Source organism: Xiphophorus hellerii, chromosome 2 (assembly GCF_003331165.1).
Source record: "Xiphophorus hellerii strain 12219 chromosome 2, Xiphophorus_hellerii-4.1, whole genome shotgun sequence".
NCBI classification, from domain to species: Eukaryota; Metazoa; Chordata; class Actinopteri; order Cyprinodontiformes; family Poeciliidae; genus Xiphophorus; species Xiphophorus hellerii.
In genome coordinates this window covers 28,066,646-28,091,231 of record NC_045673.1, presented here as the reverse complement: position 1 = coordinate 28,091,231, position 24,586 = coordinate 28,066,646, and the positions used below count along the sequence as shown (strand labels likewise).

At 45.9% G+C, this 24,586-nt stretch overlaps 29 non-coding genes across 29 annotated transcripts; all 29 read right to left on the bottom strand.

The window, feature by feature from the left end:
• Positions 1–1,385: 1,385 nt before the first annotated feature.
• LOC116712596 (5S ribosomal RNA) lies at positions 1,386–1,504 on the bottom strand. Its single transcript, XR_004337581.1, has one exon. It is a non-coding gene; the product is annotated as a 5S ribosomal RNA (ribosomal RNA).
• A 364-nt stretch (positions 1,505–1,868) lies between these two features.
• LOC116712302 (5S ribosomal RNA) lies at positions 1,869–1,987 on the bottom strand. The gene has a single exon (XR_004337498.1). It is a non-coding gene; the product is annotated as a 5S ribosomal RNA (ribosomal RNA).
• Positions 1,988–2,862: 875 nt separating this feature from the next.
• LOC116712892 (5S ribosomal RNA) lies at positions 2,863–2,981 on the bottom strand. Its single transcript, XR_004337722.1, has one exon. It is a non-coding gene; the product is annotated as a 5S ribosomal RNA (ribosomal RNA).
• Positions 2,982–3,508: 527 nt separating this feature from the next.
• Positions 3,509–3,627, bottom strand: LOC116712297 (5S ribosomal RNA). The gene has a single exon (XR_004337491.1). It is a non-coding gene; the product is annotated as a 5S ribosomal RNA (ribosomal RNA).
• Positions 3,628–3,991: 364 nt separating this feature from the next.
• LOC116712291 (5S ribosomal RNA) lies at positions 3,992–4,110 on the bottom strand. The gene has a single exon (XR_004337490.1). It is a non-coding gene; the product is annotated as a 5S ribosomal RNA (ribosomal RNA).
• Positions 4,111–4,496: 386 nt separating this feature from the next.
• On the bottom strand, positions 4,497–4,615 carry LOC116712285 (5S ribosomal RNA). Its single transcript, XR_004337489.1, has one exon. It is a non-coding gene; the product is annotated as a 5S ribosomal RNA (ribosomal RNA).
• A 1,406-nt stretch (positions 4,616–6,021) lies between these two features.
• On the bottom strand, positions 6,022–6,140 carry LOC116712592 (5S ribosomal RNA). The gene has a single exon (XR_004337575.1). It is a non-coding gene; the product is annotated as a 5S ribosomal RNA (ribosomal RNA).
• A 364-nt stretch (positions 6,141–6,504) lies between these two features.
• On the bottom strand, positions 6,505–6,623 carry LOC116712278 (5S ribosomal RNA). The gene has a single exon (XR_004337488.1). It is a non-coding gene; the product is annotated as a 5S ribosomal RNA (ribosomal RNA).
• Positions 6,624–7,335: 712 nt separating this feature from the next.
• LOC116712264 (5S ribosomal RNA) lies at positions 7,336–7,454 on the bottom strand. The gene has a single exon (XR_004337486.1). It is a non-coding gene; the product is annotated as a 5S ribosomal RNA (ribosomal RNA).
• A 549-nt stretch (positions 7,455–8,003) lies between these two features.
• LOC116712887 (5S ribosomal RNA) lies at positions 8,004–8,122 on the bottom strand. The gene has a single exon (XR_004337719.1). It is a non-coding gene; the product is annotated as a 5S ribosomal RNA (ribosomal RNA).
• Positions 8,123–8,649: 527 nt separating this feature from the next.
• On the bottom strand, positions 8,650–8,768 carry LOC116712257 (5S ribosomal RNA). Its single transcript, XR_004337485.1, has one exon. It is a non-coding gene; the product is annotated as a 5S ribosomal RNA (ribosomal RNA).
• A 364-nt stretch (positions 8,769–9,132) lies between these two features.
• On the bottom strand, positions 9,133–9,251 carry LOC116712250 (5S ribosomal RNA). Its single transcript, XR_004337484.1, has one exon. It is a non-coding gene; the product is annotated as a 5S ribosomal RNA (ribosomal RNA).
• Positions 9,252–9,637: 386 nt separating this feature from the next.
• LOC116712244 (5S ribosomal RNA) lies at positions 9,638–9,756 on the bottom strand. Its single transcript, XR_004337483.1, has one exon. It is a non-coding gene; the product is annotated as a 5S ribosomal RNA (ribosomal RNA).
• A 1,406-nt stretch (positions 9,757–11,162) lies between these two features.
• Positions 11,163–11,281, bottom strand: LOC116712590 (5S ribosomal RNA). Its single transcript, XR_004337574.1, has one exon. It is a non-coding gene; the product is annotated as a 5S ribosomal RNA (ribosomal RNA).
• A 364-nt stretch (positions 11,282–11,645) lies between these two features.
• On the bottom strand, positions 11,646–11,764 carry LOC116712238 (5S ribosomal RNA). Its single transcript, XR_004337482.1, has one exon. It is a non-coding gene; the product is annotated as a 5S ribosomal RNA (ribosomal RNA).
• A 712-nt stretch (positions 11,765–12,476) lies between these two features.
• LOC116712233 (5S ribosomal RNA) lies at positions 12,477–12,595 on the bottom strand. Its single transcript, XR_004337481.1, has one exon. It is a non-coding gene; the product is annotated as a 5S ribosomal RNA (ribosomal RNA).
• Positions 12,596–13,144: 549 nt separating this feature from the next.
• LOC116712884 (5S ribosomal RNA) lies at positions 13,145–13,263 on the bottom strand. Its single transcript, XR_004337718.1, has one exon. It is a non-coding gene; the product is annotated as a 5S ribosomal RNA (ribosomal RNA).
• Positions 13,264–13,790: 527 nt separating this feature from the next.
• Positions 13,791–13,909, bottom strand: LOC116712226 (5S ribosomal RNA). The gene has a single exon (XR_004337480.1). It is a non-coding gene; the product is annotated as a 5S ribosomal RNA (ribosomal RNA).
• A 364-nt stretch (positions 13,910–14,273) lies between these two features.
• LOC116712221 (5S ribosomal RNA) lies at positions 14,274–14,392 on the bottom strand. Its single transcript, XR_004337479.1, has one exon. It is a non-coding gene; the product is annotated as a 5S ribosomal RNA (ribosomal RNA).
• Positions 14,393–14,941: 549 nt separating this feature from the next.
• Positions 14,942–15,060, bottom strand: LOC116712880 (5S ribosomal RNA). Its single transcript, XR_004337711.1, has one exon. It is a non-coding gene; the product is annotated as a 5S ribosomal RNA (ribosomal RNA).
• A 527-nt stretch (positions 15,061–15,587) lies between these two features.
• Positions 15,588–15,706, bottom strand: LOC116712216 (5S ribosomal RNA). Its single transcript, XR_004337478.1, has one exon. It is a non-coding gene; the product is annotated as a 5S ribosomal RNA (ribosomal RNA).
• A 364-nt stretch (positions 15,707–16,070) lies between these two features.
• On the bottom strand, positions 16,071–16,189 carry LOC116712210 (5S ribosomal RNA). Its single transcript, XR_004337477.1, has one exon. It is a non-coding gene; the product is annotated as a 5S ribosomal RNA (ribosomal RNA).
• A 386-nt stretch (positions 16,190–16,575) lies between these two features.
• Positions 16,576–16,694, bottom strand: LOC116712192 (5S ribosomal RNA). The gene has a single exon (XR_004337466.1). It is a non-coding gene; the product is annotated as a 5S ribosomal RNA (ribosomal RNA).
• A 1,406-nt stretch (positions 16,695–18,100) lies between these two features.
• On the bottom strand, positions 18,101–18,219 carry LOC116712578 (5S ribosomal RNA). Its single transcript, XR_004337572.1, has one exon. It is a non-coding gene; the product is annotated as a 5S ribosomal RNA (ribosomal RNA).
• Positions 18,220–18,583: 364 nt separating this feature from the next.
• LOC116712183 (5S ribosomal RNA) lies at positions 18,584–18,702 on the bottom strand. Its single transcript, XR_004337454.1, has one exon. It is a non-coding gene; the product is annotated as a 5S ribosomal RNA (ribosomal RNA).
• Positions 18,703–19,577: 875 nt separating this feature from the next.
• LOC116712873 (5S ribosomal RNA) lies at positions 19,578–19,696 on the bottom strand. Its single transcript, XR_004337709.1, has one exon. It is a non-coding gene; the product is annotated as a 5S ribosomal RNA (ribosomal RNA).
• A 527-nt stretch (positions 19,697–20,223) lies between these two features.
• Positions 20,224–20,342, bottom strand: LOC116712177 (5S ribosomal RNA). The gene has a single exon (XR_004337450.1). It is a non-coding gene; the product is annotated as a 5S ribosomal RNA (ribosomal RNA).
• A 364-nt stretch (positions 20,343–20,706) lies between these two features.
• On the bottom strand, positions 20,707–20,825 carry LOC116712170 (5S ribosomal RNA). The gene has a single exon (XR_004337449.1). It is a non-coding gene; the product is annotated as a 5S ribosomal RNA (ribosomal RNA).
• Positions 20,826–21,211: 386 nt separating this feature from the next.
• On the bottom strand, positions 21,212–21,330 carry LOC116712164 (5S ribosomal RNA). Its single transcript, XR_004337448.1, has one exon. It is a non-coding gene; the product is annotated as a 5S ribosomal RNA (ribosomal RNA).
• Between the last annotated feature and the right edge of the window lie 3,256 nt (positions 21,331–24,586).

The following is a 24,586-nucleotide window of genomic DNA, read 5'->3' as shown; positions in this document are numbered from 1 at the left end:
GCTTTTCGTAAAGCAGCACATCCAGTTGGCACTTTGTTTCTTTTTGCTTTGATTACACCTCTGTAGGGTTAGCCGTGCTTCTCCGTAGGGTTAAGCATGCTTCTTTGTGGGGGTAAAACATTGAGGGACACTTAGTTGTGTCCCTCAATGTGAAATATTTTAAAGGCAGCAGCACCAAAAGGCTTACAGCACCTGGTATTCCCAGGCGGTCTCCCGTGCTTCTCCGTAGGGTTAGTCGTGCTTCTTCGTCGGGTTAAGCGTGCTTCTTTGTGGGGGCAAAACGTTGAGGGACACTTTGTTGTGTCCCTCAATGTGAAATATTTTAAAGGCAGCAGCACCAAAAGGCTTACAGCACCTGGTATTCCCAGGCGGTCTCCCGTGCTTCTCCGTAGGGTTAGTCGTGCTTCTTCGTAGGGTTAAGCGTGCTTCTTTGTGGGGGCAAAACGTTGAGGGACACTTTGTTGTGTCCCTCAATGTGAAATATTTTAAAGGCAGCAGCACCAAAAGGCTTACAGCACCTGGTATTCCGAGGCGGTCTCCCATCCAAGTACTAACCAGGCCCGACCCTGCTTAGCTTCCGAGATCAGACGAGATCGGGCGTTCTTTTTTTCTTTTATTTATGAAAAAATTCAAAAGTAAAAAAAAATTTTTTTACAATTATTTACAGTGAACAAAAATGAAGAACAAAAATTTTAAATTACTAAAAAATAAAACAGATTTCAATCAATAATGTGAAAAAAAAAAGAAATCAATAGAATTAAATTAATTCAAAATAAAATTTGAATTAAAATATAATCGTTCACGACAAAACAAAGTAAAAAAAAACATATGCACAAATCTCATTTTCAAACAAAACATACGCAAATAAGATAAAAGAAAACAATCATTAATTGTAATATACTAAATAACAAAAGTTCAAAAAGACCATCCTTGAAAATAAACACATTTTATAAGAGGCCCAAACATATTTTCACAAAGTCCCTTGCTGATGCTATTTACTGTTTTAAGATGATTTTGCAATAGTCCTGAAAAAAGCTTCCAACGGTCCACTTTCTTGTTATCATAGAGTTGAAGATTTCTGGAAATGTAGATGGTGTGCCTGGCCAGGGAAAGAATGATGTTACAGAGGTTAAATTGTGTCTTTGTTAAATGTCCGAGAGAAGATGTGATTCCAAAAAGTCTGATTGAGTCCCAGTTGTTGTCGTCCGATGTAGAGATGTTGTTGATGATTTGATGGATCTTGTTCCAGAAGAGGGTGCAGCCGGGACAGTGGAGGAACAGGTGCTCTAAAGTCTCGGGGTCTGAAAGACAAACTGTACAGTCTCTGCCATACTTCTCCTTGTTTATCTGGTGCAGGATGACGCCCGTAAAAATTCTTCTGTAAAAGCTTACAGCACCTGGTATTCCCAGGCGGTCTCCCATCCAAGTACTAACCAGGCCCGACCCTGCTTAGCTTCCGAGATCAGACGAGATCGGGCGTTCTCAAGGTAGTGTGGCCGTAAGCCACAAAGTACTGCCAGCTACAGCTTTTCGTAAAGCAGCACATCCAGTTGGCACTTTGTTTCTTTTTGCTTTGATTACACCTCTGTAGGGTTAGCCGTGCTTCTCCGTAGGGTTAAGCATGCTTCTTTGTGGGGGTAAAACATTGAGGGACACTTAGTTGTGTCCCTCAATGTGAAATATTTTAAAGGCAGCAGCACCAAAAGGCTTACAGCACCTGGTATTCCCAGGCGGTCTCCCGTGCTTCTCCGTAGGGTTAGTCGTGCTTCTTCGTCGGGTTAAGCGTGCTTCTTTGTGGGGGCAAAACGTTGAGGGACACTTTGTTGTGTCCCTCAATGTGAAATATTTTAAAGGCAGCAGCACCAAAAGGCTTACAGCACCTGGTATTCCCAGGCGGTCTCCCATCCAAGTACTAACCAGGCCCGACCCTGCTTAGCTTCCGAGATCAGACGAGATCGGGCGTTCTCAAGGTAGTGTGGCCGTAAGCCACAATGTGCTAACAGGAACAGCTTTTCGTAAAGCAGCAAAGCCAGTTGCCACTTTGTTTCTTTTTGCTTTGATTACACCTCTGTAGGGTTAGCCGTACTTCTCCGTAGAGTTAGCCGTGCTTCTCCATAGGGTTAAGCATGCTTCTTTGTGGGGGTAAAACATTGAGGGACACTTAGTTGTGTCCCTCAATGTGAAATATTTTAAAGGCAGCAGCACCAAAAGGCTTACAGCACCTGGTATTCCCAGGCGGTCTCCCGTGCTTCTCCGTAGGGTTAGTCTTGCTTCTTCGTAGGGTTAAGCGTGCTTCTTTGTGGGGGCAAAACATTGAGGGACACTTAGTTGTGTCCCTCAATGTGAAATATTTTAAAGGCAGCAGCACCAAAAGGCTTACAGCACCTGGTATTCCCAGGCGGTCTCCCGTGCTTCTCCGTAGGGTTAGTCGTGCTTCTTCGTCGGGTTAAGCGTGCTTCTTTGTGGGGGCAAAACGTTGAGGGACACTTTGTTGTGTCCCTCAATGTGAAATATTTTAAAGGCAGCAGCACCAAAAGGCTTACAGCACCTGGTATTCCCAGGCGGTCTCCCGTGCTTCTCCGTAGGGTTAGTCGTGCTTCTTCGTAGGGTTAAGCGTGCTTCTTTGTGGTCGCAAAACGTTGAGGGACACTTTGTTGTGTCCCTCAATGTGAAATATTTTAAAGGCAGCAGCACCAAAAGGCTTACAGCACCTGGTATTCCCAGGCGGTCTCCCGTGCTTCTCCGTAGAGTTAGCCGTGCTTCTCCGTAGGGTTAAGCGTGCTTCTTTGTGGGGGCAAAACATTGAGGGACACTTAGTTGTGTCCCTCAATGTGAAATATTTTAAAGATAGCAGTACCAAAAGGCTTACAGCACCTGGTATTCCCAGGCGGTCTCCCATCCAAGTACTAACCAGGCCCGACCCTGCTTAGCTTCCAAGATCAGACGAGATCGGGCGTTCTCAAGGTAGTGTGGCTGTAAGCCACAAAGTACTGCCAGCTACAGCTTTTCGTAAAGCAGCACATCCAGTTGGCACTTTGTTTCTTTTTGCTTTGATTACACCTCTGTAGGGTTAGCCGTGCTTCTCCGTAGGGTTAAGCATGCTTCTTTGTGGGGGTAAAACATTGAGGGACACTTAGTTGTGTCCCTCAATGTGAAATATTTTAAAGGCAGCAGCACCAAAAGGCTTACAGCACCTGGTATTCCCAGGCGGTCTCCCGTGCTTCTCCGTAGGGTTAGTCGTGCTTCTTCGTCGGGTTAAGCGTGCTTCTTTGTGGGGGCAAAACGTTGAGGGACACTTTGTTGTGTCCCTCAATGTGAAATATTTTAAAGGCAGCAGCACCAAAAGGCTTACAGCACCTGGTATTCCCAGGCGGTCTCCCGTGCTTCTCCGTAGGGTTAGTCGTGCTTCTTCGTAGGGTTAAGCGTGCTTCTTTGTGGGGGCAAAACGTTGAGGGACACTTTGTTGTGTCCCTCAATGTGAAATATTTTAAAGGCAGCAGCACCAAAAGGCTTACAGCACCTGGTATTCCCAGGCGGTCTCCCATCCAAGTACTAACCAGGCCCGACCCTGCTTAGCTTCCGAGATCAGACGAGATCGGGCGTTCTCAAGGTAGTGTGGCCGTAAGCCACAAAGTACTGCCAGCTACAGCTTTTCGTAAAGCAGCACATGCAGTTGGCACTTTGTTTCTTTTTGCTTTGATTACACCTCTGTAGGGTTAGCCGTGCTTCTCCGTAGGGTTAAGCATGCTTCTTTGTGGGGGTAAAACATTGAGGGACACTTAGTTGTGTCCCTCAATGTGAAATATTTTAAAGGCAGCAGCACCAAAAGGCTTACAGCACCTGGTATTCCCAGGCGGTCTCCCGTGCTTCTCCGTAGGGTTAGTCGTGCTTCTTCGTCGGGTTAAGCGTGCTTCTTTGTGGGGGCAAAACGTTGAGGGACACTTTGTTGTGTCCCTCAATGTGAAATATTTTAAAGGCAGCAGCACCAAAAGGCTTACAGCACCTGGTATTCCCAGGCGGTCTCCCATCCAAGTACTAACCAGGCCCGACCCTGCTTAGCTTCCGAGATCAGACGAGATCGGGCGTTCTCAAGGTAGTGTGGCCGTAAGCCACAATGTGCTAACAGGAACAGCTTTTCGTAAAGCAGCAAAGCCAGTTGCCACTTTGTTTCTTTTTGCTTTGATTACACCTCTGTAGGGTTAGCCGTACTTCTCCGTAGAGTTAGCCGTGCTTCTCCATAGGGTTAAGCATGCTTCTTTGTGGGGGCAAAACATTGAGGGACACTTAGTTGTGTCCCTCAATGTGAAATATTTTAAAGGCAGCAGCACCAAAAGGCTTACAGCACCTGGTATTCCCAGGCGTTCTCCCGTGCTTCTCCGTAGGGTTAGTCGTGCTTCTTCGTAGGGTTAAGCGTGCTTCTTTGTGGGGGCAAAACGTTGAGGGACACTTTGTTGTGTCCCTCAATGTGAAATATTTTAAAGATAGCAGTACCAAAAGGCTTACAGCACCTGGTATTCCCAGGCGGTCTCCCATCCAAGTACTAACCAGGCCCGACCCTGCTTAGCTTCCGAGATCAGACGAGATCGGGCGTTCTCAAGGTAGTGTGGCCGTAAGCCACAAAGTACTGCCAGCTACAGCTTTTCGTAAAGCAGCACATCCAGTTGGCACTTTGTTTCTTTTTGCTTTGATTACACCTCTGTAGGGTTAGCCGTGCTTCTCCGTAGGGTTAAGCATGCTTCTTTGTGGGGGTAAAACATTGAGGGACACTTAGTTGTGTCCCTCAATGTGAAATATTTTAAAGGCAGCAGCACCAAAAGGCTTACAGCACCTGGTATTCCCAGGCGGTCTCCCGTGCTTCTCCGTAGGGTTAGTCGTGCTTCTTCGTCGGGTTAAGCGTGCTTCTTTGTGGGGGCAAAACGTTGAGGGACACTTTGTTGTGTCCCTCAATGTGAAATATTTTAAAGGCAGCAGCACCAAAAGGCTTACAGCACCTGGTATTCCCAGGCGGTCTCCCGTGCTTCTCCGTAGGGTTAGTCGTGCTTCTTCGTAGGGTTAAGCGTGCTTCTTTGTGGGGGCAAAACGTTGAGGGACACTTTGTTGTGTCCCTCAATGTGAAATATATTAAAGGCAGCAGCACCAAAAGGCTTACAGCACCTGGTATTCCGAGGCGGTCTCCCATCCAAGTACTAACCAGGCCCGACCCTGCTTAGCTTCCGAGATCAGACGAGATCGGGCGTTCTTTTTTTCTTTTATTTATGAAAAAATTCAAAAGTAAAAAAAAATTTTTTTACAATTATTTACAGTGAACAAAAATGAAGAACAAAAATTTTAAATTACTAAAAAATAAAACAGATTTCAATCAATAATGTGAAAAAAAAAAGAAATCAATAGAATTAAATTAATTCAAAATAAAATTTGAATTAAAATATAATCGTTCACGACAAAACAAAGTAAAAAAAAACATATGCACAAATCTCATTTTCAAACAAAACATACGCAAATAAGATAAAAGAAAACAATCATTAATTGTAATATACTAAATAACAAAAGTTCAAAAAGACCATCCTTGAAAATAAACACATTTTATAAGAGGCCCAAACATATTTTCACAAAGTCCCTTGCTGATGCTATTTACTGTTTTAAGATGATTTTGCAATAGTCCTGAAAAAAGCTTCCAACGGTCCACTTTCTTGTTATCATAGAGTTGAAGATTTCTGGAAATGTAGATGGTGTGCCTGGCCAGGGAAAGAATGATGTTACAGAGGTTAAATTGTGTCTTTGTTAAATGTCCGAGAGAAGATGTGATTCCAAAAAGTCTGATTGAGTCCCAGTTGTTGTCGTCCGATGTAGAGATGTTGTTGATGATTTGATGGATCTTGTTCCAGAAGAGGGTGCAGCCGGGACAGTGGAGGAACAGGTGCTCTAAAGTCTCGGGGTCTGAAAGACAAACTGTACAGTCTCTGCCATACTTCTCCTTGTTTATCTGGTGCAGGATGACGCCCGTAAAAATTCTTCTGTAAAAGCTTACAGCACCTGGTATTCCCAGGCGGTCTCCCATCCAAGTACTAACCAGGCCCGACCCTGCTTAGCTTCCGAGATCAGACGAGATCGGGCGTTCTCAAGGTAGTGTGGCCGTAAGCCACAAAGTACTGCCAGCTACAGCTTTTCGTAAAGCAGCACATCCAGTTGGCACTTTGTTTCTTTTTGCTTTGATTACACCTCTGTAGGGTTAGCCGTGCTTCTCCGTAGGGTTAAGCATGCTTCTTTGTGGGGGTAAAACATTGAGGGACACTTAGTTGTGTCCCTCAATGTGAAATATTTTAAAGGCAGCAGCACCAAAAGGCTTACAGCACCTGGTATTCCCAGGCGGTCTCCCGTGCTTCTCCGTAGGGTTAGTCGTGCTTCTTCGTCGGGTTAAGCGTGCTTCTTTGTGGGGGCAAAACGTTGAGGGACACTTTGTTGTGTCCCTCAATGTGAAATATTTTAAAGGCAGCAGCACCAAAAGGCTTACAGCACCTGGTATTCCCAGGCGGTCTCCCATCCAAGTACTAACCAGGCCCGACCCTGCTTAGCTTCCGAGATCAGACGAGATCGGGCGTTCTCAAGGTAGTGTGGCCGTAAGCCACAATGTGCTAACAGGAACAGCTTTTCGTAAAGCAGCAAAGCCAGTTGCCACTTTGTTTCTTTTTGCTTTGATTACACCTCTGTAGGGTTAGCCGTACTTCTCCGTAGAGTTAGCCGTGCTTCTCCATAGGGTTAAGCATGCTTCTTTGTGGGGGTAAAACATTGAGGGACACTTAGTTGTGTCCCTCAATGTGAAATATTTTAAAGGCAGCAGCACCAAAAGGCTTACAGCACCTGGTATTCCCAGGCGGTCTCCCGTGCTTCTCCGTAGGGTTAGTCTTGCTTCTTCGTAGGGTTAAGCGTGCTTCTTTGTGGGGGCAAAACATTGAGGGACACTTAGTTGTGTCCCTCAATGTGAAATATTTTAAAGGCAGCAGCACCAAAAGGCTTACAGCACCTGGTATTCCCAGGCGGTCTCCCGTGCTTCTCCGTAGGGTTAGTCGTGCTTCTTCGTCGGGTTAAGCGTGCTTCTTTGTGGGGGCAAAACGTTGAGGGACACTTTGTTGTGTCCCTCAATGTGAAATATTTTAAAGGCAGCAGCACCAAAAGGCTTACAGCACCTGGTATTCCCAGGCGGTCTCCCGTGCTTCTCCGTAGGGTTAGTCGTGCTTCTTCGTAGGGTTAAGCGTGCTTCTTTGTGGTCGCAAAACGTTGAGGGACACTTTGTTGTGTCCCTCAATGTGAAATATTTTAAAGGCAGCAGCACCAAAAGGCTTACAGCACCTGGTATTCCCAGGCGGTCTCCCATCCAAGTACTAACCAGGCCCGACCCTGCTTAGCTTCCGAGATCAGACGAGATCGGGCGTTCTCAAGGTAGTGTGGCCGTAAGCCACAAAGTACTGCCAGCTACAGCTTTTCGTAAAGCAGCACATCCAGTTGGCACTTTGTTTCTTTTTGCTTTGATTACACCTCTGTAGGGTTAGCCGTGCTTCTCCGTAGGGTTAGTCGTGCTTCTTCGTCGGGTTAAGCGTGCTTCTTTGTGGGGGCAAAACGTTGAGGGACACTTTGTTGTGTCCCTCAATGTGAAATATTTTAAAGGCAGCAGCACCAAAAGGCTTACAGCACCTGGTATTCCCAGGCGTTCTCCCGTGCTTCTCCGTAGGGTTAGTCGTGCTTCTTCGTAGGGTTAAGCGTGCTTCTTTGTGGGGGCAAAACGTTGAGGGACACTTTGTTGTGTCCCTCAATGTGAAATATTTTAAAGGCAGCAGCACCAAAAGGCTTACAGCACCTGGTATTCCCAGGCGGTCTCCCGTGCTTCTCCGTAGAGTTAGCCGTGCTTCTCCGTAGGGTTAAGCGTGCTTCTTTGTGGGGGCAAAACATTGAGGGACACTTAGTTGTGTCCCTCAATGTGAAATATTTTAAAGATAGCAGTACCAAAAGGCTTACAGCACCTGGTATTCCCAGGCGGTCTCCCATCCAAGTACTAACCAGGCCCGACCCTGCTTAGCTTCCAAGATCAGACGAGATCGGGCGTTCTCAAGGTAGTGTGGCTGTAAGCCACAAAGTACTGCCAGCTACAGCTTTTCGTAAAGCAGCACATCCAGTTGGCACTTTGTTTCTTTTTGCTTTGATTACACCTCTGTAGGGTTAGCCGTGCTTCTCCGTAGGGTTAAGCATGCTTCTTTGTGGGGGTAAAACATTGAGGGACACTTAGTTGTGTCCCTCAATGTGAAATATTTTAAAGGCAGCAGCACCAAAAGGCTTACAGCACCTGGTATTCCCAGGCGGTCTCCCGTGCTTCTCCGTAGGGTTAGTCGTGCTTCTTCGTCGGGTTAAGCGTGCTTCTTTGTGGGGGCAAAACGTTGAGGGACACTTTGTTGTGTCCCTCAATGTGAAATATTTTAAAGGCAGCAGCACCAAAAGGCTTACAGCACCTGGTATTCCCAGGCGGTCTCCCGTGCTTCTCCGTAGGGTTAGTCGTGCTTCTTCGTAGGGTTAAGCGTGCTTCTTTGTGGGGGCAAAACGTTGAGGGACACTTTGTTGTGTCCCTCAATGTGAAATATTTTAAAGGCAGCAGCACCAAAAGGCTTACAGCACCTGGTATTCCCAGGCGGTCTCCCATCCAAGTACTAACCAGGCCCGACCCTGCTTAGCTTCCGAGATCAGACGAGATCGGGCGTTCTCAAGGTAGTGTGGCCGTAAGCCACAAAGTACTGCCAGCTACAGCTTTTCGTAAAGCAGCACATCCAGTTGGCACTTTGTTTCTTTTTGCTTTGATTACACCTCTGTAGGGTTAGCCGTGCTTCTCCGTAGGGTTAAGCATGCTTCTTTGTGGGGGTAAAACATTGAGGGACACTTAGTTGTGTCCCTCAATGTGAAATATTTTAAAGGCAGCAGCACCAAAAGGCTTACAGCACCTGGTATTCCCAGGCGGTCTCCCGTGCTTCTCCGTAGGGTTAGTCGTGCTTCTTCGTCGGGTTAAGCGTGCTTCTTTGTGGGGGCAAAACGTTGAGGGACACTTTGTTGTGTCCCTCAATGTGAAATATTTTAAAGGCAGCAGCACCAAAAGGCTTACAGCACCTGGTATTCCCAGGCGGTCTCCCATCCAAGTACTAACCAGGCCCGACCCTGCTTAGCTTCCGAGATCAGACGAGATCGGGCGTTCTCAAGGTAGTGTGGCCGTAAGCCACAATGTGCTAACAGGAACAGCTTTTCGTAAAGCAGCAAAGCCAGTTGCCACTTTGTTTCTTTTTGCTTTGATTACACCTCTGTAGGGTTAGCCGTACTTCTCCGTAGAGTTAGCCGTGCTTCTCCATAGGGTTAAGCATGCTTCTTTGTGGGGGCAAAACATTGAGGGACACTTAGTTGTGTCCCTCAATGTGAAATATTTTAAAGGCAGCAGCACCAAAAGGCTTACAGCACCTGGTATTCCCAGGCGTTCTCCCGTGCTTCTCCGTAGGGTTAGTCGTGCTTCTTCGTAGGGTTAAGCGTGCTTCTTTGTGGGGGCAAAACGTTGAGGGACACTTTGTTGTGTCCCTCAATGTGAAATATTTTAAAGATAGCAGTACCAAAAGGCTTACAGCACCTGGTATTCCCAGGCGGTCTCCCATCCAAGTACTAACCAGGCCCGACCCTGCTTAGCTTCCGAGATCAGACGAGATCGGGCGTTCTCAAGGTAGTGTGGCCGTAAGCCACAAAGTACTGCCAGCTACAGCTTTTCGTAAAGCAGCACATCCAGTTGGCACTTTGTTTCTTTTTGCTTTGATTACACCTCTGTAGGGTTAGCCGTGCTTCTCCGTAGGGTTAAGCATGCTTCTTTGTGGGGGTAAAACATTGAGGGACACTTAGTTGTGTCCCTCAATGTGAAATATTTTAAAGGCAGCAGCACCAAAAGGCTTACAGCACCTGGTATTCCCAGGCGGTCTCCCGTGCTTCTCCGTAGGGTTAGTCGTGCTTCTTCGTCGGGTTAAGCGTGCTTCTTTGTGGGGGCAAAACGTTGAGGGACACTTTGTTGTGTCCCTCAATGTGAAATATTTTAAAGGCAGCAGCACCAAAAGGCTTACAGCACCTGGTATTCCCAGGCGGTCTCCCGTGCTTCTCCGTAGGGTTAGTCGTGCTTCTTCGTAGGGTTAAGCGTGCTTCTTTGTGGGGGCAAAACGTTGAGGGACACTTTGTTGTGTCCCTCAATGTGAAATATTTTAAAGGCAGCAGCACCAAAAGGCTTACAGCACCTGGTATTCCCAGGCGGTCTCCCATCCAAGTACTAACCAGGCCCGACCCTGCTTAGCTTCCGAGATCAGACGAGATCGGGCGTTCTTTTTTTCTTTTATTTATGAAAAAATTCAAAAGTAAAAAAAAATGTTTTTACAATTATTTACAGTGAACAAAAATGAAGAACAAAAATTTTAAATTACTAAAAAATAAAACAGATTTCAATCAATAATGTGAAAAAAAAAAGAAATCAATAGAATTAAATTAATTCAAAATAAAATTTGAATTAAAATATAATCGTTCACGACAAAACAAAGTAAAAAAAAACATATGCACAAATCTCATTTTCAAACAAAACATACGCAAATAAGATAAAAGAAAACAATCATTAATTGTAATATACTAAATAACAAAAGTTCAAAAAGACCATCCTTGAAAATAAACACATTTTATAAGAGGCCCAAACATATTTTCACAAAGTCCCTTGCTGATGCTATTTACTGTTTTAAGATGATTTTGCAATAGTCCTGAAAAAAGCTTCCAACGGTCCACTTTCTTGTTATCATAGAGTTGAAGATTTCTGGAAATGTAGATGGTGTGCCTGGCCAGGGAAAGAATGATGTTACAGAGGTTAAATTGTGTCTTTGTTAAATGTCCGAGAGAAGATGTGATTCCAAAAAGTCTGATTGAGTCCCAGTTGTTGTCGTCCGATGTAGAGATGTTGTTGATGATTTGATGGATCTTGTTCCAGAAGAGGGTGCAGCCGGGACAGTGGAGGAACAGGTGCTCTAAAGTCTCGGGGTCTGAAAGACAAACTGTACAGTCTCTGCCATACTTCTCCTTGTTTATCTGGTGCAGGATGACGCCCGTAAAAATTCTTCTGTAAAAGCTTACAGCACCTGGTATTCCCAGGCGGTCTCCCATCCAAGTACTAACCAGGCCCGACCCTGCTTAGCTTCCGAGATCAGACGAGATCGGGCGTTCTCAAGGTAGTGTGGCCGTAAGCCACAAAGTACTGCCAGCTACAGCTTTTCGTAAAGCAGCACATCCAGTTGGCACTTTGTTTCTTTTTGCTTTGATTACACCTCTGTAGGGTTAGCCGTGCTTCTCCGTAGGGTTAAGCATGCTTCTTTGTGGGGGTAAAACATTGAGGGACACTTAGTTGTGTCCCTCAATGTGAAATATTTTAAAGGCAGCAGCACCAAAAGGCTTACAGCACCTGGTATTCCCAGGCGGTCTCCCGTGCTTCTCCGTAGGGTTAGTCGTGCTTCTTCGTCGGGTTAAGCGTGCTTCTTTGTGGGGGCAAAACGTTGAGGGACACTTTGTTGTGTCCCTCAATGTGAAATATTTTAAAGGCAGCAGCACCAAAAGGCTTACAGCACCTGGTATTCCCAGGCGGTCTCCCATCCAAGTACTAACCAGGCCCGACCCTGCTTAGCTTCCGAGATCAGACGAGATCGGGCGTTCTCAAGGTAGTGTGGCCGTAAGCCACAATGTGCTAACAGGAACAGCTTTTCGTAAAGCAGCAAAGCCAGTTGCCACTTTGTTTCTTTTTGCTTTGATTACACCTCTGTAGGGTTAGCCGTACTTCTCCGTAGAGTTAGCCGTGCTTCTCCATAGGGTTAAGCATGCTTCTTTGTGGGGGTAAAACATTGAGGGACACTTAGTTGTGTCCCTCAATGTGAAATATTTTAAAGGCAGCAGCACCAAAAGGCTTACAGCACCTGGTATTCCCAGGCGGTCTCCCGTGCTTCTCCGTAGGGTTAGTCTTGCTTCTTCGTAGGGTTAAGCGTGCTTCTTTGTGGGGGCAAAACATTGAGGGACACTTAGTTGTGTCCCTCAATGTGAAATATTTTAAAGGCAGCAGCACCAAAAGGCTTACAGCACCTGGTATTCCCAGGCGGTCTCCCGTGCTTCTCCGTAGGGTTAGTCGTGCTTCTTCGTCGGGTTAAGCGTGCTTCTTTGTGGGGGCAAAACGTTGAGGGACACTTTGTTGTGTCCCTCAATGTGAAATATTTTAAAGGCAGCAGCACCAAAAGGCTTACAGCACCTGGTATTCCCAGGCGGTCTCCCGTGCTTCTCCGTAGGGTTAGTCGTGCTTCTTCGTAGGGTTAAGCGTGCTTCTTTGTGGTCGCAAAACGTTGAGGGACACTTTGTTGTGTCCCTCAATGTGAAATATTTTAAAGGCAGCAGCACCAAAAGGCTTACAGCACCTGGTATTCCCAGGCGGTCTCCCATCCAAGTACTAACCAGGCCCGACCCTGCTTAGCTTCCGAGATCAGACGAGATCGGGCGTTCTCAAGGTAGTGTGGCCGTAAGCCACAAAGTACTGCCAGCTACAGCTTTTCGTAAAGCAGCACATCCAGTTGGCACTTTGTTTCTTTTTGCTTTGATTACACCTCTGTAGGGTTAGCCGTGCTTCTCCGTAGGGTTAGTCGTGCTTCTTCGTCGGGTTAAGCGTGCTTCTTTGTGGGGGCAAAACGTTGAGGGACACTTTGTTGTGTCCCTCAATGTGAAATATTTTAAAGGCAGCAGCACCAAAAGGCTTACAGCACCTGGTATTCCCAGGCGTTCTCCCGTGCTTCTCCGTAGGGTTAGTCGTGCTTCTTCGTAGGGTTAAGCGTGCTTCTTTGTGGGGGCAAAACGTTGAGGGACACTTTGTTGTGTCCCTCAATGTGAAATATTTTAAAGGCAGCAGCACCAAAAGGCTTACAGCACCTGGTATTCCCAGGCGGTCTCCCGTGCTTCTCCGTAGAGTTAGCCGTGCTTCTCCGTAGGGTTAAGCGTGCTTCTTTGTGGGGGCAAAACATTGAGGGACACTTAGTTGTGTCCCTCAATGTGAAATATTTTAAAGATAGCAGTACCAAAAGGCTTACAGCACCTGGTATTCCCAGGCGGTCTCCCATCCAAGTACTAACCAGGCCCGACCCTGCTTAGCTTCCAAGATCAGACGAGATCGGGCGTTCTCAAGGTAGTGTGGCTGTAAGCCACAAAGTACTGCCAGCTACAGCTTTTCGTAAAGCAGCACATCCAGTTGGCACTTTGTTTCTTTTTGCTTTGATTACACCTCTGTAGGGTTAGCCGTGCTTCTCCGTAGGGTTAAGCATGCTTCTTTGTGGGGGTAAAACATTGAGGGACACTTAGTTGTGTCCCTCAATGTGAAATATTTTAAAGGCAGCAGCACCAAAAGGCTTACAGCACCTGGTATTCCCAGGCGGTCTCCCGTGCTTCTCCGTAGGGTTAGTCGTGCTTCTTCGTCGGGTTAAGCGTGCTTCTTTGTGGGGGCAAAACGTTGAGGGACACTTTGTTGTGTCCCTCAATGTGAAATATTTTAAAGGCAGCAGCACCAAAAGGCTTACAGCACCTGGTATTCCCAGGCGGTCTCCCGTGCTTCTCCGTAGGGTTAGTCGTGCTTCTTCGTAGGGTTAAGCGTGCTTCTTTGTGGGGGCAAAACGTTGAGGGACACTTTGTTGTGTCCCTCAATGTGAAATATTTTAAAGGCAGCAGCACCAAAAGGCTTACAGCACCTGGTATTCCCAGGCGGTCTCCCATCCAAGTACTAACCAGGCCCGACCCTGCTTAGCTTCCGAGATCAGACGAGATCGGGCGTTCTCAAGGTAGTGTGGCCGTAAGCCACAAAGTACTGCCAGCTACAGCTTTTCGTAAAGCAGCACATCCAGTTGGCACTTTGTTTCTTTTTGCTTTGATTACACCTCTGTAGGGTTAGCCGTGCTTCTCCGTAGGGTTAAGCATGCTTCTTTGTGGGGGTAAAACATTGAGGGACACTTAGTTGTGTCCCTCAATGTGAAATATTTTAAAGGCAGCAGCACCAAAAGGCTTACAGCACCTGGTATTCCCAGGCGGTCTCCCGTGCTTCTCCGTAGGGTTAGTCGTGCTTCTTCGTCGGGTTAAGCGTGCTTCTTTGTGGGGGCAAAACGTTGAGGGACACTTTGTTGTGTCCCTCAATGTGAAATATTTTAAAGGCAGCAGCACCAAAAGGCTTACAGCACCTGGTATTCCCAGGCGGTCTCCCATCCAAGTACTAACCAGGCCCGACCCTGCTTAGCTTCCGAGATCAGACGAGATCGGGCGTTCTCAAGGTAGTGTGGCCGTAAGCCACAATGTGCTAACAGGAACAGCTTTTCGTAAAGCAGCAAAGCCAGTTGCCACTTTGTTTCTTTTTGCTTTGATTACACCTCTGTAGGGTTAGCCGTACTTCTCCGTAGAGTTAGCCGTGCTTCTCCATAGGGTTAAGCATGCTTCTTTGTGGGGGCAAAACATTGAGGGACACTTAGTTGTGTCCCTCAATGTGAAATATTTTAAAGGCAGCAGCACCAAAAGGCTTACAGCACCTGGTATTCCCAGGCGTTCTCCCGTGCTTCTCCGTAGGGTTAGTCGTGCTTCTTCGTAGGGTTAAGCGTGCTTCTTTGTGGGGGCAAAACGTTGAGGGACACTTTGTTGTGTCCCTCAATGTGAAATATTTTAAAGATAGCAGTACCAAAAGGCTTACAGCACCTGGTATTCCCAGGCGGTCTCCCGTGCTTCTCCGTAGAGTTAGCCGTGCTTCTCCGTAGGGTTAAGCGTGCTTCTTTGTGGGGGCAAAACATTGAGGGACACTTAGTTGTGTCCCTCAATGTGAAATATTTTAAAGATAGCAGTACCAAAAGGCTTACAGCACCTGGTATTCCCAGGCGGTCTCCCATCCAAGTACTAACCAGGCCCGACCCTGCTTAGCTTCCAAGATCAGACGAGATCGGGCGTTCTCAAGGTAGTGTGGCTGTAAGCCACAAAGTACTGCCAGCTACAGCTTTTCGTAAAGCAGCACATCCAGTTGGCACTTTGTTTCTTTTTGCTTTGATTACACCTCTGTAGGGTTAGCCGTGCTTCTCCGTAGGGTTAAGCATGCTTCTTTGTGGGGGTAAAACATTGAGGGACACTTAGTTGTGTCCCTCAATGTGAAATATTTTAAAGGCAGCAGCACCAAAAGGCTTACAGCACCTGGTATTCCCAGGCGGTCTCCCGTGCTTCTCCGTAGGGTTAGTCGTGCTTCTTCGTCGGGTTAAGCGTGCTTCTTTGTGGGGGCAAAACGTTGAGGGACACTTTGTTGTGTCCCTCAATGTGAAATATTTTAAAGGCAGCAGCACCAAAAGGCTTACAGCACCTGGTATTCCCAGGCGGTCTCCCGTGCTTCTCCGTAGGGTTAGTCGTGCTTCTTCGTAGGGTTAAGCGTGCTTCTTTGTGGGGGCAAAACGTTGAGGGACACTTTGTTGTGTCCCTCAATGTGAAATATTTTAAAGGCAGCAGCACCAAAAGGCTTACAGCACCTGGTATTCCCAGGCGGTCTCCCATCCAAGTACTAACCAGGCCCGACCCTGCTTAGCTTCCGAGATCAGACGAGATCGGGCGTTCTCAAGGTAGTGTGGCCGTAAGCCACAAAGTACTGCCAGCTACAGCTTTTCGTAAAGCAGCACATCCAGTTGGCACTTTGTTTCTTTTTGCTTTGATTACACCTCTGTAGGGTTAGCCGTGCTTCTCCGTAGGGTTAAGCATGCTTCTTTGTGGGGGTAAAACATTGAGGGACACTTAGTTGTGTCCCTCAATGTGAAATATTTTAAAGGCAGCAGCACCAAAAGGCTTACAGCACCTGGTATTCCCAGGCGGTCTCCCGTGCTTCTCCGTAGGGTTAGTCGTGCTTCTTCGTCGGGTTAAGCGTGCTTCTTTGTGGGGGCAAAACGTTGAGGGACACTTTGTTGTGTCCCTCAATGTGAAATATTTTAAAGGCAGCAGCACCAAAAGGCTTACAGCACCTGGTATTCCCAGGCGGTCTCCCATCCAAGTACTAACCAGGCCCGACCCTGCTTAGCTTCCGAGATCAGACGAGATCGGGCGTTCTCAAGGTAGTGTGGCCGTAAGCCACAATGTGCTAACAGGAACAGCTTTTCGTAAAGCAGCAAAGCCAGTTGCCACTTTGTTTCTTTTTGCTTTGATTACACCTCTGTAGGGTTAGCCGTACTTCTCCGTAGAGTTAGCCGTGCTTCTCCATAGGGTTAAGCATGCTTCTTTGTGGGGGCAAAACATTGAGGGACACTTAGTTGTGTCCCTCAATGTGAAATATTTTAAAGGCAGCAGCACCAAAAGGCTTACAGCACCTGGTATTCCCAGGCGTTCTCCCGTGCTTCTCCGTAGGGTTAGTCGTGCTTCTTCGTAGGGTTAAGCGTGCTTCTTTGTGGGGGCAAAACGTTGAGGGACACTTTGTTGTGTCCCTCAATGTGAAATATTTTAAAGATAGCAGTACCAAAAGGCTTACAGCACCTGGTATTCCCAGGCGGTCTCCCATCCAAGTACTAACCAGGCCCGACCCTGCTTAGCTTCCGAGATCAGACGAGATCGGGCGTTCTCAAGGTAGTGTGGCCGTAAGCCACAAAGTACTGCCAGCTACAGCTTTTCGTAAAGCAGCACATCCAGTTGGCACTTTGTTTCTTTTTGCTTTGATTACACCTCTGTAGGGTTAGCCGTGCTTCTCCGTAGGGTTAAGCATGCTTCTTTGTGGGGGTAAAACATTGAGGGACACTTAGTTGTGTCCCTCAATGTGAAATATTTTAAAGGCAGCAGCACCAAAAGGCTTACAGCACCTGGTATTCCCAGGCGGTCTCCCGTGCTTCTCCGTAGGGTTAGTCGTGCTTCTTCGTCGGGTTAAGCGTGCTTCTTTGTGGGGGCAAAACGTTGAGGGACACTTTGTTGTGTCCCTCAATGTGAAATATTTTAAAGGCAGCAGCACCAAAAGGCTTACAGCACCTGGTATTCCCAGGCGGTCTCCCGTGCTTCTCCGTAGGGTTAGTCGTGCTTCTTCGTAGGGTTAAGCGTGCTTCTTTGTGGGGGCAAAACGTTGAGGGACACTTTGTTGTGTCCCTCAATGTGAAATATTTTAAAGGCAGCAGCACCAAAAGGCTTACAGCACCTGGTATTCCCAGGCGGTCTCCCATCCAAGTACTAACCAGGCCCGACCCTGCTTAGCTTCCGAGATCAGACGAGATCGGGCGTTCTTTTTTTCTTTTATTTATGAAAAAATTCAAAAGTAAAAAAAAATGTTTTTACAATTATTTACAGTGAACAAAAATGAAGAACAAAAATTTTAAATTACTAAAAAATAAAACAGATTTCAATCAATAATGTGAAAAAAAAAAGAAATCAATAGAATTAAATTAATTCAAAATAAAATTTGAATTAAAATATAATCGTTCACGACAAAACAAAGTAAAAAAAAACATATGCACAAATCTCATTTTCAAACAAAACATACGCAAATAAGATAAAAGAAAACAATCATTAATTGTAATATACTAAATAACAAAAGTTCAAAAAGACCATCCTTGAAAATAAACACATTTTATAAGAGGCCCAAACATATTTTCACAAAGTCCCTTGCTGATGCTATTTACTGTTTTAAGATGATTTTGCAATAGTCCTGAAAAAAGCTTCCAACGGTCCACTTTCTTGTTATCATAGAGTTGAAGATTTCTGGAAATGTAGATGGTGTGCCTGGCCAGGGAAAGAATGATGTTACAGAGGTTAAATTGTGTCTTTGTTAAATGTCCGAGAGAAGATGTGATTCCAAAAAGTCTGATTGAGTCCCAGTTGTTGTCGTCCGATGTAGAGATGTTGTTGATGATTTGATGGATCTTGTTCCAGAAGAGGGTGCAGCCGGGACAGTGGAGGAACAGGTGCTCTAAAGTCTCGGGGTCTGAAAGACAAACTGTACAGTCTCTGCCATACTTCTCCTTGTTTATCTGGTGCAGGATGACGCCCGTAAAAATTCTTCTGTAAAAGCTTACAGCACCTGGTATTCCCAGGCGGTCTCCCATCCAAGTACTAACCAGGCCCGACCCTGCTTAGCTTCCGAGATCAGACGAGATCGGGCGTTCTCAAGGTAGTGTGGCCGTAAGCCACAAAGTACTGCCAGCTACAGCTTTTCGTAAAGCAGCACATCCAGTTGGCACTTTGTTTCTTTTTGCTTTGATTACACCTCTGTAGGGTTAGCCGTGCTTCTCCGTAGGGTTAAGCATGCTTCTTTGTGGGGGTAAAACATTGAGGGACACTTAGTTGTGTCCCTCAATGTGAAATATTTTAAAGGCAGCAGCACCAAAAGGCTTACAGCACCTGGTATTCCCAGGCGGTCTCCCGTGCTTCTCCGTAGGGTTAGTCGTGCTTCTTCGTCGGGTTAAGCGTGCTTCTTTGTGGGGGCAAAACGTTGAGGGACACTTTGTTGTGTCCCTCAATGTGAAATATTTTAAAGGCAGCAGCACCAAAAGGCTTACAGCACCTGGTATTCCCAGGCGGTCTCCCATCCAAGTACTAACCAGGCCCGACCCTGCTTAGCTTCCGAGATCAGACGAGATCGGGCGTTCTCAAGGTAGTGTGGCCGTAAGCCACAATGTGCTAACAGGAACAGCTTTTCGTAAAGCAGCAAAGCCAGTTGCCACTTTGTTTCTTTTTGCTTTGATTACACCTCTGTAGGGTTAGCCGTACTTCTCCGTAGAGTTAGCCGTGCTTCTCCATAGGGTTAAGCATGCTTCTTTGTGGGGGTAAAACATTGAGGGACACTTAGTTGTGTCCCTCAATGTGAAATATTTTAAAGGCAGCAGCACCAAAAGGCTTACAGCACCTGGTATTCCCAGGCGGTCTCCCGTGCTTCTCCGTAGGGTTAGTCTTGCTTCTTCGTAGGGTTAAGCGTGCTTCTTTGTGGGGGCAAAACATTGAGGGACACTTAGTTGTGTCCCTCAATGTGAAATATTTTAAAGGCAGCAGCACCAAAAGGCTTACAGCACCTGGTATTCCCAGGCGGTCTCCCGTGCTTCTCCGTAGGGTTAGTCGTGCTTCTTCGTCGGGTTAAGCGTGCTTCTTTGTGGGGGCAAAACGTTGAGGGACACTTTGTTGTGTCCCTCAATGTGAAATATTTTAAAGGCAGCAGCACCAAAAGGCTTACAGCACCTGGTATTCCCAGGCGGTCTCCCGTGCTTCTCCGTAGGGTTAGTCGTGCTTCTTCGTAGGGTTAAGCGTGCTTCTTTGTGGTCGCAAAACGTTGAGGGACACTTTGTTGTGTCCCTCAATGTGAAATATTTTAAAGGCAGCAGCACCAAAAGGCTTACAGCACCTGGTATTCCCAGGCGGTCTCCCGTGCTTCTCCGTAGAGTTAGCCGTGCTTCTCCGTAGGGTTAAGCGTGCTTCTTTGTGGGGGCAAAACATTGAGGGACACTTAGTTGTGTCCCTCAATGTGAAATATTTTAAAGATAGCAGTACCAAAAGGCTTACAGCACCTGGTATTCCCAGGCGGTCTCCCATCCAAGTACTAACCAGGCCCGACCCTGCTTAGCTTCCAAGATCAGACGAGATCGGGCGTTCTCAAGGTAGTGTGGCTGTAAGCCACAAAGTACTGCCAGCTACAGCTTTTCGTAAAGCAGCACATCCAGTTGGCACTTTGTTTCTTTTTGCTTTGATTACACCTCTGTAGGGTTAGCCGTGCTTCTCCGTAGGGTTAAGCATGCTTCTTTGTGGGGGTAAAACATTGAGGGACACTTAGTTGTGTCCCTCAATGTGAAATATTTTAAAGGCAGCAGCACCAAAAGGCTTACAGCACCTGGTATTCCCAGGCGGTCTCCCGTGCTTCTCCGTAGGGTTAGTCGTGCTTCTTCGTCGGGTTAAGCGTGCTTCTTTGTGGGGGCAAAACGTTGAGGGACACTTTGTTGTGTCCCTCAATGTGAAATATTTTAAAGGCAGCAGCACCAAAAGGCTTACAGCACCTGGTATTCCCAGGCGGTCTCCCGTGCTTCTCCGTAGGGTTAGTCGTGCTTCTTCGTAGGGTTAAGCGTGCTTCTTTGTGGGGGCAAAACGTTGAGGGACACTTTGTTGTGTCCCTCAATGTGAAATATTTTAAAGGCAGCAGCACCAAAAGGCTTACAGCACCTGGTATTCCCAGGCGGTCTCCCATCCAAGTACTAACCAGGCCCGACCCTGCTTAGCTTCCGAGATCAGACGAGATCGGGCGTTCTCAAGGTAGTGTGGCCGTAAGCCACAAAGTACTGCCAGCTACAGCTTTTCGTAAAGCAGCACATCCAGTTGGCACTTTGTTTCTTTTTGCTTTGATTACACCTCTGTAGGGTTAGCCGTGCTTCTCCGTAGGGTTAAGCATGCTTCTTTGTGGGGGTAAAACATTGAGGGACACTTAGTTGTGTCCCTCAATGTGAAATATTTTAAAGGCAGCAGCACCAAAAGGCTTACAGCACCTGGTATTCCCAGGCGGTCTCCCGTGCTTCTCCGTAGGGTTAGTCGTGCTTCTTCGTCGGGTTAAGCGTGCTTCTTTGTGGGGGCAAAACGTTGAGGGACACTTTGTTGTGTCCCTCAATGTGAAATATTTTAAAGGCAGCAGCACCAAAAGGCTTACAGCACCTGGTATTCCCAGGCGGTCTCCCATCCAAGTACTAACCAGGCCCGACCCTGCTTAGCTTCCGAGATCAGACGAGATCGGGCGTTCTCAAGGTAGTGTGGCCGTAAGCCACAATGTGCTAACAGGAACAGCTTTTCGTAAAGCAGCAAAGCCAGTTGCCACTTTGTTTCTTTTTGCTTTGATTACACCTCTGTAGGGTTAGCCGTACTTCTCCGTAGAGTTAGCCGTGCTTCTCCATAGGGTTAAGCATGCTTCTTTGTGGGGGCAAAACATTGAGGGACACTTAGTTGTGTCCCTCAATGTGAAATATTTTAAAGGCAGCAGCACCAAAAGGCTTACAGCACCTGGTATTCCCAGGCGTTCTCCCGTGCTTCTCCGTAGGGTTAGTCGTGCTTCTTCGTAGGGTTAAGCGTGCTTCTTTGTGGGGGCAAAACGTTGAGGGACACTTTGTTGTGTCCCTCAATGTGAAATATTTTAAAGATAGCAGTACCAAAAGGCTTACAGCACCTGGTATTCCCAGGCGGTCTCCCATCCAAGTACTAACCAGGCCCGACCCTGCTTAGCTTCCGAGATCAGACGAGATCGGGCGTTCTCAAGGTAGTGTGGCCGTAAGCCACAAAGTACTGCCAGCTACAGCTTTTCGTAAAGCAGCACATCCAGTTGGCACTTTGTTTCTTTTTGCTTTGATTACACCTCTGTAGGGTTAGCCGTGCTTCTCCGTAGGGTTAAGCATGCTTCTTTGTGGGGGCAAAACGTTGAGGGACACTTTGTTGTGTCCCTCAATGTGAAATATTTTAAAGGCAGCAGCACCAAAAGGCTTACAGCACCTGGTATTCCCAGGCGGTCTCCCGTGCTTCTCCGTAGGGTTAGTCTTGCTTCTTCGTAGGGTTAAGCGTGCTTCTTTGTGGGGGCAAAACATTGAGGGACACTTAGTTGTGTCCCTCAATGTGAAATATTTTAAAGGCAGCAGCACCAAAAGGCTTACAGCACCTGGTATTCCCAGGCGGTCTCCCGTGCTTCTCCGTAGGGTTAGTCGTGCTTCTTCGTCGGGTTAAGCGTGCTTCTTTGTGGGGGCAAAACGTTGAGGGACACTTTGTTGTGTCCCTCAATGTGAAATATTTTAAAGGCAGCAGCACCAAAAGGCTTACAGCACCTGGTATTCCCAGGCGGTCTCCCGTGCTTCTCCGTAGGGTTAGTCGTGCTTCTTCGTAGGGTTAAGCGTGCTTCTTTGTGGTCGCAAAACGTTGAGGGACACTTTGTTGTGTCCCTCAATGTGAAATATTTTAAAGGCAGCAGCACCAAAAGGCTTACAGCACCTGGTATTCCCAGGCGGTCTCCCATCCAAGTACTAACCAGGCCCGACCCTGCTTAGCTTCCGAGATCAGACGAGATCGGGCGTTCTTTTTTTTTTTTCTTTTATTTATGAAAAAATTCAAAAGTAAAAAAAAATTTTTTTACAATTATTTACAGTGAACAAAAATGAACAAAAATTTTAAATTACTAAAAAATAAAACAGATTTCAATCAATAATGTGAAAAAAAAAGAAATCAATAGAATTAAATTAATTCAAAATAAAATTTGAATTAAAATATAATCGTTCACGACAAAACAAAGTAAAAAAAAACATATGCACAAATCTCATTTTCAAACAAAACATACGCAAATAAGATAAAAGAAAACAATCATTAATTGTAATATACTAAACAACAAAAGTTCAAAAAGACCATCCTTGAAAATAAACACATTTTATAAGAGGCCCAAACATATTTTCACAAAGTCCCTTGCTGATGCTATTTACTGTTTTAAGATGATTTTGCAATAGTCCTGAAAAAAGCTTCCAACGGTCCACTTTCTTGTTATCATAGAGTTGAAGATTTCTGGAAATGTAGATGGTGTGCCTGGCCAGGGAAAGAATGATGTTACAGAGGTTAAATTGTGTCTTTGTTAAATGTCCGAGAGAAGATGTGATTCCAAAAAGTCTGATTGAGTCCCAGTTGTTGTCGTCCGATGTAGAGATGTTGTTGATGATTTGATGGATCTTGTTCCAGAAGAGGGTGCAGCCGGGACAGTGGAGGAACAGGTGCTCTAAAGTCTCGGGGTCTGAAAGACAAACTGTACAGTCTCTGCCATACTTCTCCTTGTTTATCTGGTGCAGGACGACGCCCGTAAAAATTCTTCTGTGCCTTAACAGAAAATCGGTGTTGTTGGCTTGTTGATGACTAAATTTGAGCTGTGTGTTTGACCAAATGTTGTAAACCGGTATACTGGGAAATATTTTTACCCATTGCTTATGAGCTGTGGGTTCTTTGCTAATGTGTGAAACTAATAAACAGTACCATTTTTTTGTTGTCACTAAACTGATGTTTGTTTTCTTATCACCAATTGATAGAAGGAAAGTCGGGGCGTCGTCCTGCATCTCCTGATGTCGTCTTCTCCTGCCAATGATCGAGGAGCAGTGGAAAGGCAAAGCGGCCTGGATCTTTTTAGCATGTTTAACTAAGATATGTTTTTTATAAGGCGTTCTAGATAATCTGAAAAGGTTGAGTATTTTATTGATATCCACTGATCCCCGATCATTCAGAACCTGCCCAAAGGTGTGAATACCGGCTCTCCTCCAGGACGGGAGACTTAGCATCCTGCCCTCACAGACCACCTCAGGGTTGTTGAAAATCGGCAGCGAGAGACAAGACCTGTACTTGACATGCGTGATGAGTTGAAACCTAATTTTGTTCCAGGCTTCAAGACATTCTGTGAATAAGTCGTTAGACTGTATTAGTTTTGGATCAGAAATTGAACATAGATTATAAATGTTTTTTGTACCAAATGAGTTGAGACCGGATAGAAAATAGTCATGCCAAATGTGCTTGATAGGAGAAGTTAAGAACCTGGTGATAAGTTTTATTCTTATTGCTTGTTTTTTTGATTGAATGTCAACTAATTTGAGTCCTCCTTCTTTAGGCGGAGCAATCATTGTTTTACGGCTGACTAAATTACTTCTGCTTTTCCAGATGAATAAAGAGATTTGACTGTTAAATCTGTTGAGTACTTGTTTTGGGAGATCATAAACACTGAGTGGATAAATGATTTTAGAGATGATTAAACTGTTTATTATAACTACTTTCCCTTTGATGGTTAATTTCCTTTGATTCCAGAGATTGAGCTGTTTTTGTATTTTGTTTATGATGTTTTTCCAGGTCTCGTCTCTCGCCGCTCTCCACTGCTTACCAAGGTACACGCCCAGGACCTTGACTGTGTCCTCCACCTCCCTGAACTTCCACCTTCCCGATGTCCGAGCCGCCCCACCACAATACATTATCTCAGATTTGGTTGTATTAATTTTTGCTCCTGAAGCTGAACCGTACGTTTGTAGATGTTTCATAACCAATTCTAAACTGTTTTCATCTTTGACTGTTATTGAAGTGTCGTCTGCAAACTGAAATATTTTACTGTCATTGCCCTGTGGTGATTTTATTCCTTGAATATTTTTGTCCTGTCTAATCAGGATGGCGAGGGGCTCAGCCACCAGGCTGTAGAGCAGGGAGGACAGAGGACACCCCTGTCTGACTGACCTATGTAAACGGAAATAATCTGTGAAATGACCATTGCATTTGACCTTACTTTCTGCTTTTGAATATAATAACTGTAACTTGCTGATAAATGATTGACCAAATCCAAATTTATTTAAAACTGCCCATAAGAAGTTATGTTCCACCCTATCAAAAGCTTTACTAAAATCTATATTTAGAAATATGCCTTGTGAACTGACCATGGACTGGATAGTATGATTTATTGATAACACTGTATCTGAAATGTTTCTTTGAGGAATACCGTAAGCTTGCGATGAACTGATTAAAGTGCCTATTACTGATT